The 19,738-nt window shown below is 45.6% G+C and overlaps 1 protein-coding gene and 1 long non-coding RNA gene across 2 annotated transcripts in view; one reads left to right on the forward strand and one right to left on the reverse strand.

Annotated features, from left to right (window-relative positions):
- Positions 1 to 19,738, reverse strand: part of ca4a (carbonic anhydrase IV a) — a 157,391-nt gene that overhangs the window by 27,504 nt on the left and 110,149 nt on the right. The gene's annotated exons all lie outside the window — the stretch shown is intronic.
- The window catches only part of LOC137346497 (uncharacterized), a 40,036-nt gene continuing 32,954 nt past the window's right edge, over positions 12,657 to 19,738 (forward strand). Inside the window, exon 1 of the long non-coding RNA XR_010968721.1 lies at positions 12,657 to 12,772. This is a non-coding gene — a long non-coding RNA (uncharacterized lncRNA). The remainder of the gene's footprint in view (positions 12,773 to 19,738) is intronic.

Below are 19,738 nucleotides of genomic sequence, written 5' to 3' on the forward strand. Positions count from 1 at the left end.
CAAAGGGGAACCCTGTTGCGGTTCTGGGAGGGAGGGGAAGGGGTAAGGGTGGAGGTGCGGGAAATGGGCCAGACACGGTCGAGGGCCCTGTCAACCACAGTGTTGGGGAATCCTCGGTTGAGGAAAAAGGAAGACATATCGGAAGCGCTGTCATGGAAGGTAGCATCATCAGAGCAGATGCGTCGGAGACGGAGAAACTGGGCGAATGGAATGGAGTCCCTACAGGAGGCAGGGTGAACACCTCAACCTCATACTCTGGAATTCCCTTGATAAACCCCTCCATCTCTCCTTCTTCCTGTCTTTCCTGAAGACCATCTTGATAACCCATTGACCAAGCTTTGAACCTTCATCCTAATCTTGCATTCTTTGGCTCAGCATCCATTAGCTTTGATTGAAGCTCAGTGAAGCACCTTGGCACAGTTTTCTACTTCACAAGTACTATTTAAATGAAGGTTGTTACGTCAAAAGAAGCCTTTCAAATCAGACATTAACTATCTTCATCTTCAGTTATCTTCTGATGTGTTAACTATTACAGATAACAACCTGTAAATCTGCATACTTTGATATTTCAAACAAGCTTCTTATTATTGCTTTCTAAATACAGACAGTAAGGGGATGTGGGGGTGGTGCAGTTCCTATTCATTACACTTGAGATATGCTCAGTTTCCAGATTTTTCTCCCAACACTTCCTAAATTCACATTTTGAGGTCTTGCAGGCACCTTGGCAGCAGCCTGAAGGTAAAAGAAGATAAAATTGCTTTGAAATTCTTACAGTAGTAGGCGGTGGCGTAGTGGTATTATCACTGGACTAGTAACCCAGAGACCCAGGGTATTTCTCTGGGGACATGGGTTCGAATCCCACCACAGCAGAAGGTGGAATTTGAATTTAATTAATAAATCTGGAATTAAAAGCTAGTCTAATGATGGCCATGAAACCATTGTCGATTGTTGTAAAAACCCATCTGGTTCACTAATGTCCTTTAGGGAAGGAAATCTGCTGTCCTTACCTGGATGGCCTACATGTGACTCCAGACCCACAGCAATGTGGTTAACTATTACATGCCCTCTGAAATGGCCTAGCAAGCCACTCAGTTGTACATAACCATTACGAAGTCAATAAAAAGGAATGAAACCAAACGGACCACCCGGCATCGACCGAGGCACCGGAAACGACAACGGCAAACCCAGCCCTGTCGACCCTGCAAGGTCCTCCTTACTAACATCTGGGGGCTTGTGCCAAAGTTGGGAGAGCTGTCCCACAGACTAGTCAAGCAACAGCCTGACATAGTCATACTCACCGAATCATATCTTACAGACAATGTCCCAGACTCTGCCATCACTATCCCTGGGTATGTCCTGTCCCACCAGCAGGATAGACCCACCAGAGGTGGTGACACAGTGGTATACAGTAGGGAGGGAGTTGCCCTGGGAGTCCTCAACATTGACTCCGGACCCCATGATGTCTCATGGCATCAGGTCAAACATGGGCAAGATAACCTCCTACTGATTACCACCTAACGCCCTCCCTCAGCTGATGACTCAGTACTCCTCCATGTTGAACACCACTTGAAGGAAGCACTGAGGGTGGCAAGGGCACAAAATGTACTCTGGATGGGGTACTGTAATGTCCATTACCAAGAGTGGCTCGGTAGCACCACTACTGACCGAGCTGGCCGAGTCCTAAAGGACATAGCTGCTAGACTGGGTCTGCAGCAGGTGGTGGGGAACCAACACGAGGGAAAAATATACTTGACCTCGTCCTCACCAATCTGCCTGCTGCAGATGCTTCTGCCCATGACTGTATTGGTAGGAGTGACCACCGCACAGTCATAGTGGAGACCATGTCCTGCCTTCACATTGAGGATAACGTCCATCGTGTAGTGTGGCACTATGACCGTAAATGGGATAGATTTCGAACAGATCTAGCAATGCAAAACTGGGCACTGTGGGCCATCAGCAGCAGCAGAATTGTACTCAACCACAATCTGTAACCTCATGGCCCAGCATATCCCCCACTCTGCCATTACCATCAAGCCAGGAGACCAACCCTGGTTCAATGAAGCGTGCAGGAGGGCATTCCAGGAGCAGCACCAGGCATACCTGAAAATGAGGTGTCAACCTGGTGAAGCTACAACACAGGACTATCTGCATGCCAAACTGCGTAAGCAGCATGCGATAGAGCTAAGCGATCCCATAACCAACAAATCAGATCTAAGCTCTGCAGTCCTGCCACATCCAGCCATGAATGGTAGTGGACTGTTGGTTCCCATTAGTTGCACAAAGAGAGACGAAGTCCGACTGCAGCTTTAAGAAATTTTATTGCAGTACTTAATTGTTACATCTTCAGAAAACTTAACAATGAACTGAACTAAAACTAAAAGCAACACATACACTGAACTAACACTGAACTAACCTAAACCTAAAAGCAACATACCTACTAAACTACCCCTGAACTAACCCCCCCCCCCGCGACCCCCCCGCCGAACTGACTCTTCGCACCAAATCAAGCCTTATTACAGTTATTCATACAAATCAGTAACACCTACTCTTTGTTCCCAATTGGTCTACAAACTTCTGCAGTTTCTTGGTGTCAGGGCCTGATTGGGGTACTGCCTTGTCACCTTCTCCTCAAGCAGTTTCTCATTCCCCCATTTCTTCAGACCGTTAGGCTGAGCCACCCTTGGACAAGGGGTGTGGGTTTGCCTGGTCAGTATGTTTTCTCACACTAACTGTTCCTTAGGAACGTGTCATGTCTGGGTGATGAGATAAGAGTGTTGTTGAAGCATAATGTCTCTTTCTGCTATTGCGCTGTACCAGCTGCAAGGCCAATGGTGAGATTCCTGTTAGTTTCTGCTTGTTAGTCTGTTTCTGCTGATAAGTTGCCTCTGCAGCCCTGAAGTTATGAAGTCATTTCTGATATGCTGTCTCTGCAGCTCCGAGGTTAGCTTGTTAGTAGGCTATACTTAATTGATTAGTTCACTTTAAATGTCCCCAATAGTTCTGTTCTCGAAAATTCTGTTCCCACAGTCCCCCCTTTGATTCTTCAAAACACTTATAAGAATCACTCCCTTACTCCCACCTAGGTGCCTTTAATGGTCCCTACTTGTTTAGAAATAGCCTTCAACACCCGGAAGAGTCACACTCAATACGTTGCCTGCTTGTGCCACAGGAGGGGCCCACGGGAACTCTGTAAAGGCATAAGTTTTGCAGGGGCTTCAGTTACTTGTTTACAACATAAAAGGTGGTACACTTGTACAATTACAATTTCATTTAAGCATCACTATTACATAATCGATTGTACAAACATAATACAATTTCATTCTTAAAGTACATTGATCATTCATTAATTCATTTTAAGTATGTATGAAAAGGTTATACAATTACCCTTTTATGGCATAACTAATTGTCTCTCCTTTTACAATGTTCAGCACCATTCATGACTCCTCAGATACTGAAGCAGTCCATGTAGAAATGCAGCAAGTCCTGGACAATATCCAGGCTTGAGCTGAGAAGTGGCAAGTAACATTCACGCCACACAAGTGCCAGGCAATGACCATCTCCAACAAGAGAGAATCTAACCATCTCCCCTTGATATTCAACGGCATTGCCATCACTGAATCCCCCACTATCAACACCCTAGGGGCTACCATTGACCAGAAACTGAACTGGAGTAGCCATATAAGTACCGTGGCTACAAGAGCAGCTCAGAGGCTAGGAATCCTGAGGCGAGTAACTCACCTCCTGACTCCCCAAAGCCTGTCCCCCATCTACAAGGCACAAGTCAGGAGTGTGATGGAATATTCTCCACTTGCCTGGATGGGTGCAGCTCCAACAGCACTCAAGATGCTCGACACCATCCAGGACAAAGCAGCCCGCTTGATTGGCACCCCATCTACAAACATTCACTCCCTCCACCACCGACGCCCAGTGGCAGCAGTGTGTACCATCTACAAGATGCACTGCAGCAGTGCACCAAGGCTCCTTAGACAGCACCTTCCAAACCCGAAACCTCTACCAACTAGAAGGACATGGGCAGCAAATACATGGGAACACCACCACCTGCAAGTTCCTCTCCACGTCACACACCATCCTGACTTGGAACTATATCGCCGTTCCTTCACTGTCGCTGGGTCAAAATCCTGGAACTCCCTACCTAACAGCACTGTGGGTGTTCCTACCCCAAATGGACTGCAGCAGTTCAAGAAAGCAGCTCACCACCACCTTCTCAAGGGCAATTAGGGATGGGCAATAAATGCTGGCCTGGCCAGTGACGCCCACATCCCATGAGTGAATAAAAAAAAAGTACTGCCCCCTCACCTCGCTGCTGCCTTTTGGCTGTTGCTCTTGATTCTGCTTCCCCTTGATCACAGCACAAGGTGCTGCAGGTGCTGGGTCTAGGCTGGGAGTGCAGCTGGCCTATACAATGGATTGAGCCAGGAACATTTTAGCTGTTCTTTCCTCACAGGAAAATTCACCCTGCCGCCATCAACAAAGGAAGCCAGCCAACTCTCACTGAAATGTGGATGAATCAGGGCAGTTTGGAATTATTGGATTTTCCCAGTCACAGAAACAAGGGAAGTCTTTTACAGCTATAGGAATCTGAAACCAATGTTTATTTAATAGATCCTTTGTTTGTCTGAAGTCATGTAAAAAAAACAGAATACAGTAATTTTCCCTGTTTTGATGCAGGACACAAACACATTTGCATCACTGTAATTTTATTTGTTAGAAGAGTAGATTGGTATTTTCTTTTTAACAGTAAAGAAAGGTTATACCAAGTACTGTTGGTTCTCATCTTATGATATTGTTTATGACAGTGTAGTTCTGGTAATGTAATATTTTATCATTTTTCCTTGATCTCAGTGATAACTTCTACCAACCTTCGATCTTTGGTTACCTTGGGGCAAATAATGTTTTAGTTGCATAATAGGAAATGTGTGCTTTAAAAATTATGAGACTGGATTTTACACTTACCAGGAAGTCAAGAAGCTTTGACAGAATTTCCAAACTGGATCAACGCTTGCAATGATTTGTAATGATATATATGGTGATTCATTTTACAAACTGATCAAATTAGAGCAGAAAATAAGTGATCTAATGTTCTTAACATGCTGGAAACTTTCCCTCGATGTTGGGAAAACAATAGCATTTTGGACCAGAAAAGAATGCAAACTGGTGAGGAAGATAAGAGGAATAACATTAGCATTTTAGAACGTCTTAAAATTATGAAAAACATCTTTACGTCTTTTTGCATTTAGGAAATGTCTCATCTGATCCGAAGAATATCATGATGTCTGTTCTGAAATTGTTGGATTTATGAAAAGTCTGGGGAGGAAATGAATGGGAAAATAATCTGAATAAAATTTTTAAATATCACAATGGATGTAGTTTTCTGTAATCTCCAAGCAGGAGAAGGTTACTGGGGAGATGGTGGCGTAGTGGTATTGTCACTGGATTAGTAACCCAGAGACCCAGGGTATTTCTCTTGGGACATGGGTTTGAATCCCACCACAGCAGAAGGTGGAATTTGAATTCAATTAAAAAATCTGGAATTGAAAGCTAGTCTAATGATGGCCATGAAACCATTGTCGATTGTTGTAAAAACCCATCTAGCTTACTAATGTCCTTTAGGGAAGGAAATCTGCTGTCCTTACCTGGTCTGGCCTACACGTGACTCCAGACCCACAGCAATGTCGTTGACTCTTAAATGCCCTCCAAAACTGCCACTCAGTTGTATCAAACCGCCAAGAAGTCCATGAAACCAGACAGACCACCCGGCATCAACCTAGGCACCGGAAACGACCCTGCAAAATCCTCCTTACTAATATCTGGGGGCTAGTGCCAAAATTGGGAGAACTATCCCACAGACTGGCCAAGCAATAGCCTGACATAGTCATACTCACCGAATCACACCTTACAGACAATGTCCCAGACACTACCATCATCATCCCCGGGTATGTCCTGTCCCACCAGCAGGACAGACCCAGCAGAGATGGCGGCACAGTGGTATACAGTTGGGAGGGAGTTGCCTTGGGAGTCCTCAACATCAACTCTGGGCCCCATGAAGTTTTTTTTTTTTTAGTCTCATGGCTTCAGGTCAAACATGGGCAAGGAAACCGCCTGCTGATTACCACCTATTGCCCCCCTCAGCTGATGAATCAGTACTCCTCCATGTTGAACAGCACTTGGAGCAAGCACTGAGGGTGGCAAGGGCTCAGAATGTACTCTGGATGGGGGCTTCAATATCCATCACCAAGAGTGGCTTGTTAGCACCACTACTGACCGAGCTGGCCGAGTCCTGAAGGGCATAGCTGCTAGACTGGGTATGCGGCAGGTGGTGAGGGAACCTTCTTCTTCTTCTTTGGCCTCCTTATCTCGAGAGACAATGGATAAGCGCCTGGAGGTGGTCAGTGGTTTGTGAAGCAGCGCCTGGAGTGGCTATAAAGGCCAATTCTAGAGTGACAGGCTCTTCCACAGGTGCTGCAGAAAAATTTGTTTGTCGGGGCTGTTACACAGTTGGCTCTCCCCTTGCGCTTCTGTCTTTTTTCCTGCCAACTGCTAAGTCTCTTCGACTCGCCACACTTTAGCCCCATCTTTATGGCTGCCCACCAGCTCTGGCGAACGCTGGCAACTGACTCCCACGACTTGTGATCAATGTCACACGATTTCATGTCGCGTTTGCAGACGTCTTTAAAGCAGAGACATGGACGGCCGGTGGGTCTGATACCAGTGGCGAGCTTGCTGTACAATGTGTCTTTGGGGATCCTGCCATCTTCCATGCGGCTCACATGGCCAAGCCATCTCAAGCGCCGCTGACTCAGTAGTGTGTATAAGCTGGGGATGTTGGCCACCTCGAGGACTTCTGTGTTGGAGATACGGTCCTGCCACCTGATGCCAAGTATTCTCCGGAGGCAGCGAAGATGGAATGAATTGAGACGTCGCTCTTGGCTGACATACGTTGTCCAGGCCTCGCTGCCATAGAGCAAGGTACTGAGGACACAGGTCTGATACACTCGGACTTTTGTGTTCCGTGTCAGTGCGCCATTTTCCCACACTCTCTTGGCCAGTCTGGACATAGCATAGGTGAGGGAACCAACAAGAGGGAAAAACATACGTGACCTCATCCTCACCAATCTGCCTGCCGGAGATGCATCTGTCCATGACAGTATTGCTAGGAGTGACGACCGCACAGTCCTTGTGGAGACACAGTCCCGCCTTCACATTGAGGATACCCTCCATCGTGTTGTGTGGCACGAGCAATGTGCTAAATGGGATAGATTTCAAACAAATCTAGCAATGCAAAACTGGGCATCCATGAGGTGCTGTGGACCATCAGCAGCAGCAGAATTGTATTCAAACACAATCTGTAACCTCATAGCCCAGCATATTCCCCACTCTACCATTACCATTAAGCCAGGAGACCAACCCTGGTTCAATGAAGAGTGCAGGAGGGTATGCCAGGAGTAGCACCAGGCAAACCTCAAAAGGAGATGTCAACCTGGTGAAGCTACAACACAGGACTACTTGCGTGCCAAACTGCACAAGCAGCATGCGATAGACAGAGCCAACGGATCAGATCTAAGCTCTGCAGTCCTGCCACATCCAGCTGTGACTGTTGCCGGACAATTAAACAACTAACTGGAGGAGGTGGCTCCACAAATATCCCCATCCTCAATGATGGGGGAGCCCAGCACTTCAGTGCGAAAGATAAGGCTGAAGTATTTGCAACAATCTTCAGCCAGAGGTGCCAAGTTGATGATCCATCTCGGCCTCCTCCTGATGTCCCCAGAATAACAGATGTCAGACTTCAGCCAATTCGATTCACTCTGTGTGGTATCAAGGAATGACTGAAGGTACTGGGTACTGCAAAGGCGATGGGGCCTGACAATATCCCGGCAATAGTACTGAAGACCTGTGCTCCAGAATTTGCTGCGCCCCTAGCCAAGCTGTTCCAATACAGCTACAACACTGGTATCCACCTGGCAATGTGGAAAATTGCCCAGGTACGTCCTGTACACAAAAAGCAGGACACGTCCAACCCGGCCAATTACCGACCCATTAGTCTACTCTCAATCATCGGTAAAGTGATGGAAGGTGTCATCGACAGTGCTATCAAGCGGCACTTGCTTAGCAATAACCTGCTCAGTGACGTTCAGTTTGGGTTCTGCCAGGGTCACTCAGCTCCTGACCTCATTACAGCCTTGGTTCAAACATGGACAAAAGAGCTGAACTCAAGAGGTGAGGTGAGGTGAGAGTGACTGCCCTTAACATCAAGGCAGCATTTGACCGAGTATGGCATCAAGGAGCCCTAGCAAAACTAAAGTCAATGGGAATCGGGGAAAACTCTCCGCTGGTTGGAGTCATACCTGGTGCAAAGGAAGATGGTTGTGGTTGTTGGAGGTCAGCTCCGGGACATCATTGTAGGATTTCCTCAGGGTAGTGTCCTAGGCCCAACCATCTTCAGCTGCTTCATTAATGATCTTCCTTCAATCATAAGGTCAGAAATGGGGATGTTCGCAGATGATTGCACAATGTTCAGCAACTCCTCAGATACTGAAGCAGCCCGTGTAGAAATGCAACAAGACCTGGACAATATGCAGGCTTGGGCTGATAAGTGGCAAGTAACATTTGCACCACACAAGTGCCAGGCCATCTCCAACAAGAGAGAATGTAAGCATCTCCCCTTGACATTCAATGGCATTACGATCGCTGAATCCCCCACTATCAACATCCTAGGGGTTCCATTGACCAGAAACTGAACTGGAGTAGCCATATAAATACTGTGGCTACAAGAACAGGTCAGAGGCTAGGAATCCAACAGCGAGTATCTGATACCTGTTGTGAAAAGTTGCCAATTCTTCTTTATTGGATCTATTAAGAGAGTGAAAAGCCTACTAAGCTCTAACAGTGCAGATTATTGATAAATATCTGTAAAAGTATAATAATTCTATCAATTCATTTTCGAAATGTCATATCCATTAATTCCTTGACTGGAATTGGCTGATTCAACTTGAATTTAAAAACAAACTGTATTTTTATTAGCCTAGAATTACATCTGGTGACAATACTAGGCAAATGCTTAATATACTCGTGACATTCCTCTGCCTCCAATAATTAACAGAAGCATTGACCTGTTATTATTGCCAATAATAATTTGCAGCCTATTGTGAAGCAAGAAATTCCATGAAATGCTTTAGGGGTGGGCTGAAAGATCAACTGCAAGAACAATGATCTCCTAGCTATACAACGTGAGTTGGATTCCTGCCTCGATTAGGATTTGAACCACTAACCCCGCTTTTCAATGTTTTCAAATTCCTCCATGACCTTGCCTCTACCTTTCGCTCCGATAGGTCCCTGGCCCCACCTCTCTGAGATCTTTATGGACCTCCAGTTCTAGCCATTTGTGAATCCCCAATTTTCATCATGCCACCATTGGTGGCCATACTTTCAGCTGCCTAGGACTTAAGCTCTGAACTTTACTCGTGAAGCCAATTTGCCTCTTTATTTCTCTCTCCTCCTTTAAGACACTCCTAAAAACCTACTTCCTTGCCCAAGCTTTTGGTCACCTGTCTTAATATCTCCTTACATGACTTAGTGTCAAATGTTCTTGGATAACAATCTTGTGAAGTTCCTTGGAATGTTTTTCTATGCTAAAGGTGTTATATAAATGCATGTTGTTGTTGTTGTATATTATATAAGATAGCATAAAGGTTGATGGCTAGAATCATGTTAGTACTATTGGCAAAGGAACAGACAGGATGAGATTCTGATCTTATAATGCAGGTTATAATCAGAATTTGTCTGAATCCAAGATACAGACAGGGTTGAGCTGTGATATCCTTTGACCTCTGTACTCCCCCTTGGATTGAATAGCTTGTTACCACTCACTGACTTGGTTCAGATATGAAGCTAGCAGCTTAGGCAAGCTACTGGAAGGTTCTAGGTGATGAAGTATAAGGCTAGAAACTTGGAGCCTGGCTAAGGGAAATAAACTTTTATTAAATAAATATTAAGCATATGCCTCAGGAATACAGTTCACCATTTTAACTTACATATTTGTTTACATGAGCGGCAAGGACAGAGTGGATAGTCAGAAGCTTTTTCCCAGGGTGGAAGAGTCAGTTACTAGGGAACATAGGTTTAAGGTGCGAGGGGCAAAGTTTAGAGGGGATGTGCGAGGCAAGTTCTTTACACAGAGGGTGGTGAGTGCCTGGAACTTGCTGCCGGGGGAGGTGGTGGAAGCAGATACGATAGCGATGTTTAAGAGACATCTTGACAAATACATGAATAGGAAGGGAATAGAGGGATATGGGCTCCGGTAGGCATCAAGATCGGCGCAGGCTTGGAGGGCCGAATGGCCTGTTCCTGTGCTGTACTGTTCTTTGTTCTTTGTTCTTAAATGGATTAATGCCTCGACTGAAATAGCAAACAGATGAATGCCATACGAGTAGATTAATACTAACACTAATACTGAAAAGAGTCATTTCTAGGTTTTAAATCTGGCTTGAATAATTTCTCCTCACATTGTGAGCTGTTTTATGCACCTTTCACATAGAATAAAAAGTTTGAAAGCTATCCAACCAATTCTAAAGTCAGCCAAATTATGCATTAAAAAAAAGGTAGAAAATCAACTTGGGCAGTGGCGCAAAAAGGGTAATATCGAATGGCTGCCTGCTTTGGACAGCATCTGATATTTAATTCCAATGATGGCAATGGAACTAAATCTCAGGTGCAGCATATGATGGGTGGCTGATCCGATATCACCCATATTGCACTAATGCTCGAGATGACTTTCTATCCTAAGATTCCTTAAACTAATACAGGACACAGTCTAAAAACAGAGAGTACAACATAATACAAAGAGTATTATATAAGATAGATGGGGCAATATAATAGAGGGTATAGCAAAAGGAAGAATAGCATATAATAGAGGGTACAGTATAAAGTGCAATTTAATAAAGTAAACTACACGGGGATATAGTATAATAAAAAGAGTACAATTAATACATGAGGTTCAGTATAACTTAAAGATTGCAATATTCTAGAGGAGACAATATAATGGGTACTGTGTAATACAAAGAGCGCGATTTAATTCAGAGGTACAATATAATATAGAAGTCAATATGGGTGATATCAGATCAGCCAGCCATCATATGCAGCACCTGAGATTTAGTTCCATTGCAGTCAATGGAATTAAATATCAGATGTTGTCTATAGGAGGCAGCCATTCGATATTACCCGTTTAGCACCACTGCCCAACATGATTTTCAATGCAATATGCAATATACCAGCTGCATTCAAATCCATGTAAAGGAAGAAATTTAATCCAAATCCACAGAATGCAGGTTAAATCTCTAAAATATCAATCAGCCCATATGAAAAAGTACTCGTAATGTCACAAATATAAAGATGAAATTGATAACACCAGCAATGAAAAATAGGCTCGAAGCAAATCGGCAGCCTGTTATACACTGTCCCAGTTTTTATTTTCCATTAACTTAGAAAATATTGCCAAGATATTTAATTTCAAACCAAGTGAAAGCGACAGTGGTACTAGGAAACAAATCTCCAAAAGAAGTCTGAATTATCATTCTGTGAACTTCATTAGAAAGAGAATTGGGCGCCAGGAAAAGTGGCCGTCAGTTCACTAGGGGCTTGTTTTGGGCTGCTGACATTGACCAGTTTTAATATTATTCTTTCAATAAATGAAAAGTACTTCCTTTTAATTTTAGTGGAATAAATTAATTGCCACATTTAAATGATTATTAGATATATTGGGGTGAATTTAATGAGCCCACCAGCAGGCCTGGAAATGGGTGCCGTTCTGGTCCATACGTGGGCAGCTGACCCACCGCCGTTACATGGCGGGCGGCCATTTTGCATACTTGAGTCCCCCAATCACGTGGCGGTGGTGGGAGGCGAGTCGGTGATGACAACATCAGATGACTCCAGAGCAGGTGCTGGCACGATATTTAAAGGCCTGCCAGCCCTGCATTCACTCCTGCCTCAGATGCATTGTCAGCTTTGTGTAACTTAAACCTTTGCTTGACTGGTTCTTGTACCTGCCACCCCCACTCCCCTCCTACGAGGAAGGCAGAGGACGATGGGCGAGGCAAGACACAGAGTGGCCCCACAGTTCAGTGACGCCTCCCTGCAGATTCTCTCCAGGCTGCAAGGGAAAGGCGGGAGGTTCTCTTCCCCCACAGTGGCAAGAAGAGGTCCTCCTACCTGACCAAGCAAGCCTGGGTGAAGATTGCCGAAAAGATTAGCAGCCCTGGGGTCACCCAGTGCAACTGAGTCCAGTGCAGGAAGGGGGTCAACCACCTCATGCGTTCTGCCAAGGTGAGTGCTCCATACCTTCCAGACCTCAGGCAGCCAGAGGACACCTACCAAAGTTATCACAGGCCAAGAGGCAGCATGATCAGCAGCCTGCCTCCAGCCCAGCTGCTGTCATAGGGATCACACCACATAGGAGCTCCTGCAAATGGATTAACAGCACATAGCAACACTTTGGGTTTCATGGGTGTAGCATATATGTTTTGTAATAATTAAAATTTAAATCATTCAAATCATTAGCCATCATTGTCTGAATGCCATGTGCCATTATGCCTTAATTGTGAGCTGCTAACTTCCTCCTTCCTCCTTAGGGCAATGCCAATGTGATGAGAGCCCTCGGTAACATATGGTCTCCCATGATCACTAGCGCACATTGCAGCCGCTCGCAAGACAGGGACCACAAGTGGAACGGAGGTGACATAGTTCAAGCATTAAGGTGAGCCTTTATTTGACTCTCTGTGAACGGACATCAGGGTGGCTTTAAACGAGTCATTATGAGGTTGTCTCTTGCTTCCTTCAAGCATCGCTCAACTCGTCTGGCCTCCTGCCTTGGCAACTGAGGATCTGACAATTCTCTTGGCGGCGGTGCTGATGGACCTCACGAGCTCAACCTTGATGATGACCCACCCTCTGTTCCAGCAGTGTGAGCGACCAGACCCATCACACAGAAGTTTAGTTTAGTTTAGTTTAGAGATACAGCACTGAAACAGGCCCTTCGGCCCACCGAGTCTGTGCCGACCATCAACCACCCATTTATACTAATCCTACACTAATTCCATATTCCTACCACATCCCCACCTGTCCCTATATTTCCCTACCACCTACCTACACTAAAGGCAATTTATAATGGCCAATTTACCTATCAACCTGCAAGTCTTTTGGCTTGAGGGAGGAAACCGGAGCACCCGGAGGAAACCCACGCAGACACAGGGAGAACTTGCAAACTCCACACAGGCAGTACCCAGAATTGAACCCGGGTCGCTGGAGCTGTGAGGCTGCAGTGCTAACCACTGCGCCACTGTGCCGCCCTGTTTGGCAATCCTATACTGCCCACCTCCTCCAAAACCCAAAATTAACTCGCTTGCAGAGATCCCAAGAGCCCAGACTCCCTTTCTGAGCCCCCACGACCCCAGACCCCCTTGCAGAGCATGCAACAACGCAATCCCACAATGGGCTCCGAAACCACACCCCTTCCCCTATGCAGCAATGCTCAAGGCTGCCTACCCATCGCAGCAATGTGGCCTCTCACCTCAGTGCTGCCAGGATTTTAACAATCATAAATCCAAAGGTACATGAGTGCTGCCCGCCATTCACAGAATTGTGCACCGATCATTAAGTCATAATTAACTATATTTAAATGCATGTATATCAGCAATTTAAAATAGGTTCCCGTCACATTGAGGCGGCAATGCTGCCATTGTGCTTTCCCGCCACTGACAAAATCCGGATCCGACGTCATGATGCCAGATTTCCAGGCGGACAGTTGCAATGCAATTCTTCATCCCCCCACGCCACCATACCAACCATCAATGGCCACATTAAATTCAGCCCATTATTTGCAACATTATTTCAGATCAAATCAAAAGATTAGTTCTATGAAATATTGACAAATTTAACACGTAATAATTACACAGAGCTGCAGTTTGTAAGCATCTGTGTGCATCTGTTTTCTCTACAAATGACAGTACAGCCACAGAGAAGTGAATGACATATCCTAGCTGGTGAGAATATTCATACTTCTTCTGTCATGATCATGTTAGTTTATATTACCTTCAGATTAGAGCAATACACCAGTTTGGTGTAAACAATGTTTTAAATCCACAAAATGTGCAAACACAGGTCGTATTTAATCCCATCAGTATAGAACATTTTTTTCCAAAGAATTGAAAGATCTCAAGCAACTTGTGCGATATGGATGTCAGGTTCTATAGTATGGGCTTGGGTGAACTTGTTAGAGCTTTGACCCCCTATATTCAGAGTGACATTGAATTCCTGCTATATATATTATACTGGTAGTCAAAATTGATGCAGAATTTTTTTTAATTCTTTGAAATATTGACTGTCAAGACTCACATGAATAATGGCTACTTGAGTCAGGATACCGAAGAGACAAGTTTGGTGAGAAATAAGGAAGTTACTGACTGGATGGTGAGTGACATTGGGTGACTTACAGCAAAGCCCAATTCTGCCAGCCTCCAATGTCCACACATGCACAATTCCAGCAAAGGCTATCGAATAGCAATCAGGAGTGCTTTTCCCTTCTCTAACCAATTGGCATAGAGCCAAGTGTAATGCCCCTTAATAACAGCTCCATTCAGATTAGCTAATTCAGTGCAGGTTGGGGATCAAATATGTGTCTTTCCTGTCCTGTACAACTGACCTACTCACTGCATAAACTGGCTGAATCATCAAGGGAACTATCATTTTAATTTACATCTACTCAATGCTAGGTTCACTGAATATCTGACAGGATTTTATTACTAACTGCTTCTGTTGATGAAGAAGAAAGGTACCTTGCAGTCAAAAGGAGGAATTCAATGCCTCTCTGGATAAGGGGGTCAAAGCTCTAACAAATAGCTACCAGTTCACCCCAGTCCATACTATAGAACCTGACATCCATATCCACACAATTCCAGCAAGGTCGCTGAATAACAATCAGGATGAGGAATCCAGGCTAGTTTTCCCCATCCTGACATTGGGACACTGAAGCCCAACCACTTACCACTGAGGATAGCTAACAGTATTAAGCCAGGATTGAACTATGAGTACTTCCTTCCCTGCACAGCTCAGCTGGACATTGGGTAAATGGAAGATCCGTGGAAACGTGGGAGGGCAAAAAAACATAAACTCGGTTTCTCTGGTGCTTCTGTTAGTCTTCAACTGAAATTAACGCAAATGATCGAGAGAACCTACGCAGAAAGTCTGCCCCGAGAGTTTTACAAATGATCTGCTGGTGGATTGGGAGCTAACAGAGGACAGCAATGGAATGGGGTGATAGGTGAATGGGACTTGGTGCACGATAGGTTATGAGTAGCAGAGTTTCAGATGAGCTAAGCTCACAGAAGATGGATGAACTGAAGAGAGTGCATGACAAGAGGTCATCCAGGATTAGTGTTACAATCAAGACAGCAAACATTTCTATACATGCCTGCTGCTCTCAAAGTGTTGCAACTTTATGAGTCTATTTACAGTTTAGTATTGAGATATCAAACAAAAATAGAGAATTGCCAACACTGGGCGTGTAGCATGCCAGGTCATAAATCCAGTATGTGATGGAATGGTCTGGCACAGGGTTGGGTCCAGTGATAACCCACATGGTGAGTTGTTGCTTTTATTAGCCTGTGTTCTTCATGTTTACTTCCTGCCACAGGTGAAAATCACTGAGTACAGTAGGTGCTTTTACACTGTTGTTGGTTTAGTTTGGATTCCCAGAGACTGGCATCTATGAACCACCTATGATTGTAAGATGCAGATAAGGGAACCAATTTAATAGTGTAAGCACAGGGGGCTGAATTTTCAGGTGCCACCAAGGGCAGGAACAAAGACAGATGGGGCCCGAAAATACTGGCGCTAGCCACTGTGACAGTTTCCCAAACTTGTTCCCAGCGATTGCCATTCTTTCTGAGGTGGGTTCAGGGCAGGCAGGGCTACCTGACCCCATAAGGCAGGTAGACAGTTAGGCTCATTAAAAGCCTTCTTAACCATAACGCCAACTGGGATTTTCAAGCTGGCCTCCAGTTTCCTGACCCAATGGGGGAAGCTTAACTGCCTTGAGGTGTGCACCCAGTGGCAGGCCAGATGGCCGGAGTTCAAGGCTGACCTAGAGGCCCTCTCTACCTGCCTAGCTGTGGGTGCAGCCAAAGGCCACTCTGTAGAGGGATTCCCCTCCCCCAAACACCCCTTCCGCCCCCCCACCATTGTGGTGACCTGGCTGCTGAATCTGTTTTTTATTTAAAGTTTTAAAAAGGTTGGTGAGAAGGCGCCTCCATGTTGAAGCAGCCTCTTAGTTACTTACCCTCTCCTGCAGCCTGCTGCTCCTATGAAGCTGGAAGCCCTCTGATTGGCCCAGTCTCCATGTCAATTAAGGGGCCATCTCCATGAAAATCTCCATAAGTGACTGTTTCCCCCAGGGAGCGGGTTCGGGATCCAGAACCAGTCCCAACTTCTGTTTCCCGCCCCTCAGATCAAATCCAGCCAGGAATCAGGACTGGGTCACAATTTCCAACTGTGCCTGCAGGTTTCTTGTCTGAAAACAAGAGATTGATAATTGAGTTTGTGGGGTTGGAGGGGGAGCACCTTGGCTTTTTTGATGCTCATGGCTCACCTGAGGCAATTTCCGTGCAGGGCCTGCAAATGAACAAGCAGCTCATTCAGCTGAAGCAGGCAGTAGGCTGTTTAAATAAGCAAATCAGGTTCCTGTGCTGGTTGTGGGAGGCCAGTGGCAATTTTAAGGCACAAATGTGTGTAGCGTGCACTGTGCACCTTCCATCCACTTGTACCAGGTGTTGACCAACCTAACCAGCCTGATTCATGTGCTCCATGAAAATGTTCCTCCTGGAGTTCAAACAAGACAAGTGCCTGAACTGTCACATTCCCCCTCAAGGACACTCTTCCTGCTCTTCTTTCTCTCCCTCACACACTCCTCTCTCCCTCTCTCTGCCTCACAGACATTCTTCCCCTCACAAACACAATATCCCCTCCCCCAACACTTTCTCCTCTGCCTCTCTCCCCTCCCCCTCTCTGTCTTACAGATTCTCTCTCATTCTCCCCCTCTGCCCCCCTTTCCCTTACAGACACTCTCCTTCCTCCCACTCTCCCCCTCTCCCCTCATACTCTCCCCCTCTCCCTAACTTTCACAGGCACTTTGCCCTACTACCCTTTGCTCCCTCAAAGACACTCTCCACTCCCCCTCTCCCTCTCTCCCCTCCCCTTCTAGCCGTCACAGCCACTCTCCCCCTCCCCTCCTCACAGCCACTCTCACCCCTCTTCCCTTCCCTCTCTCACGAACACTTTTCTCCTTCACCTCACGTACACTCACCCCCTCACAAAAATATTCACCTTCCCTCCAATTGAGAAAGCAGAACTGGAGTGGTCCTACACAATTCAATAAATATTATAATATTTCAATGTCATTGGCCACACTGAGCAGATATTCATGAATTATATTGTATTTGTATGCAGGATCAGCACGTTATGAATAGGATTGCCAAAAAGAGCCTTAGCCACTGATATTCAACTTGCTAATATTGTGGTTGCATTTTAATTTTCCACAAGAATAGACATTCACATTCAGAACTCGTACAGGCTGTCAGATCACATGATGTATTTATGGCTTGCAATGTGTCAAGGTGACTCTGAAGTGAACACAGGAGTTGGCTTCTGCTATGTACCTCGCCTTGCACCAACAACAACAACTTGCATTTCCATATCACCTTAAATGTAGTAAAATGTCTCAAGGCATTTCACAGCAGAGTTATAAAACAAAATTTGATACTGAGCTACACAAGGAGATGTTAAGGCAGATGACAAAGAGTTAGGTTTTAAAGAGCATTTTAAGGGAGTAGAGAAAGGTAGAGAAGTGGAGAGGTTTAAGGAGGGAATTCCAGATCTTAGTGCCTTGAAGTTACAGCTGCCAATAATGGAACGATCAAAATCAAGGATGCTCAAGAGGCCAGAATTGGAAGAACGTAGTTTTTTTATTTGTTCATGGGATGTGGGCGTTGCTGGCAAGGCCAGCATTTCTTGCCCATCCCTAAATGCCCTCGAGAAGGTGGTGCTGAGCCGCTTTCTTGAACCACTGCAGTTCATGTTTAGGTACAGCCACAGTGCTGTTAGGATGGGAGTTCCAGGTTTTTCACCAAGCAGCAGTGAAGGAAGGGCGATATACTTCCATGTCAGGGTGGTGTGTGGCTTGGAGGGGAACTTGCAGATGGTGCTGTTCCCATACGTCTGCTGCCCATTGTCTTGGAGAAGATTACAGAGATAGGGAGGGGCCAGGCCATGGCGGGATTTGAAAAAAAATGAGAATTAACTGGGAGCCAATGTAGGTCAGCAAACACAGGGATGATGGGTGAGAGGGACTTGATGAAAGTTAGGACATGGGCAGCAGAGTTTTGGATGACCTCAAGTTTACAGAGGGTAAAGCCTGGGAGGCCAGCCAGGAACGCATTGGAATAGTCAAGTCTAGAGGTAACAAATGCATTGCTGAGGCCTTCAGCAGCAGCTGAGCTGAGGCAGGGTGGAGTCAGAGGTGGAAATAGGCAGTCTTAGTGATGGCATGGATATGTAATTAGAATCAAATATGACACCAAGGTTGCTAACAGTCTGGTTCAGTCTCAGACAGTTCCTAGGGAGAAGGATGGAGTCAGCAGCTAGGGAACAGAGTTTATGGCAGGGACCAAAGACAATGGCTTCCAATTTCCCAATATTTAGTTGAAGAAAATTTCTGCTCATCCAGTGCTGGATGGAGGGGTCAGGAGAGATGGTGGTGAGGTAAAGCTGGATGGTGTCAGTGTACATATGGAAACTGACTCTGTGTTTTCGGATGATGTCACCAAGGGGCAGCATGTAGAGAGAAACAGGAGGGGACCAAGGATTGTTTCTTGGGGGAGACCAGAGGCAACATGTGCAAGCAAGAAGAGAAGCCATTGCAGGTGATTCTCTGGCTACGATTGGAGGGAAGCAGCAGAGGCAGCTGATTGGATGGTCTCAAGATGAGCTGCTCACACTTGTTTTTAGACATTACTTCCCCTCCTAAATCCCATCGCAAGTCCCTCAATGGCGACTTCAACCACCCCCTGATTGTGACCATGACCACCACTCCACCCTAACCTTGAGTGCTGCTGTTGCCAACCTCCCCAAACTGGCCTGTACCCTCCCCAATCCCAACCATTACCCACTCTTCCCAATCGCCCCTCTACCCAGTCCTTTTTAAGGACTTGCCTGAAGGCTATTCCTGATGTCACAGCGGCCCGATTTTTGAGTCCTGCTCGTCGGTAAACTGCCAGGTGACAATATTAGGTGTCTGCAGATGACCAGCTTGATTATAATGAGGCACAGATCCAACTACCACTATAATTTCTAGGCCAAAGTTTCTGCATGTCTGCAAAGAATCTAACTGATATGATTTTGGGCCGCATCAAACTAGTTCCGAGTTAATGTGAAGCCAAAGAACAACTTGATGATAAGAGCACTAATTGTGTCTCAACGTAAAGAAAATTTTTAACCTTTGCGGTACCAGATCTCACAGTAATTGATGCTGACACTGTATGCAAGACATGAAAGCATTTCATCCTAGTATGCATATGCCTCACTCCAGTAAGCACAAAGTTCACCCTATTACCTTATATTTGTAAATGTAGATTGGTATCAGAATGTCTACATGACTAAATTCAAGTCAGCA

The sequence above is a fragment of the Heterodontus francisci genome, chromosome 30, assembly GCF_036365525.1.
Source record: "Heterodontus francisci isolate sHetFra1 chromosome 30, sHetFra1.hap1, whole genome shotgun sequence".
Lineage (NCBI taxonomy): Eukaryota > Metazoa > Chordata > Chondrichthyes > Heterodontiformes > Heterodontidae > Heterodontus > Heterodontus francisci.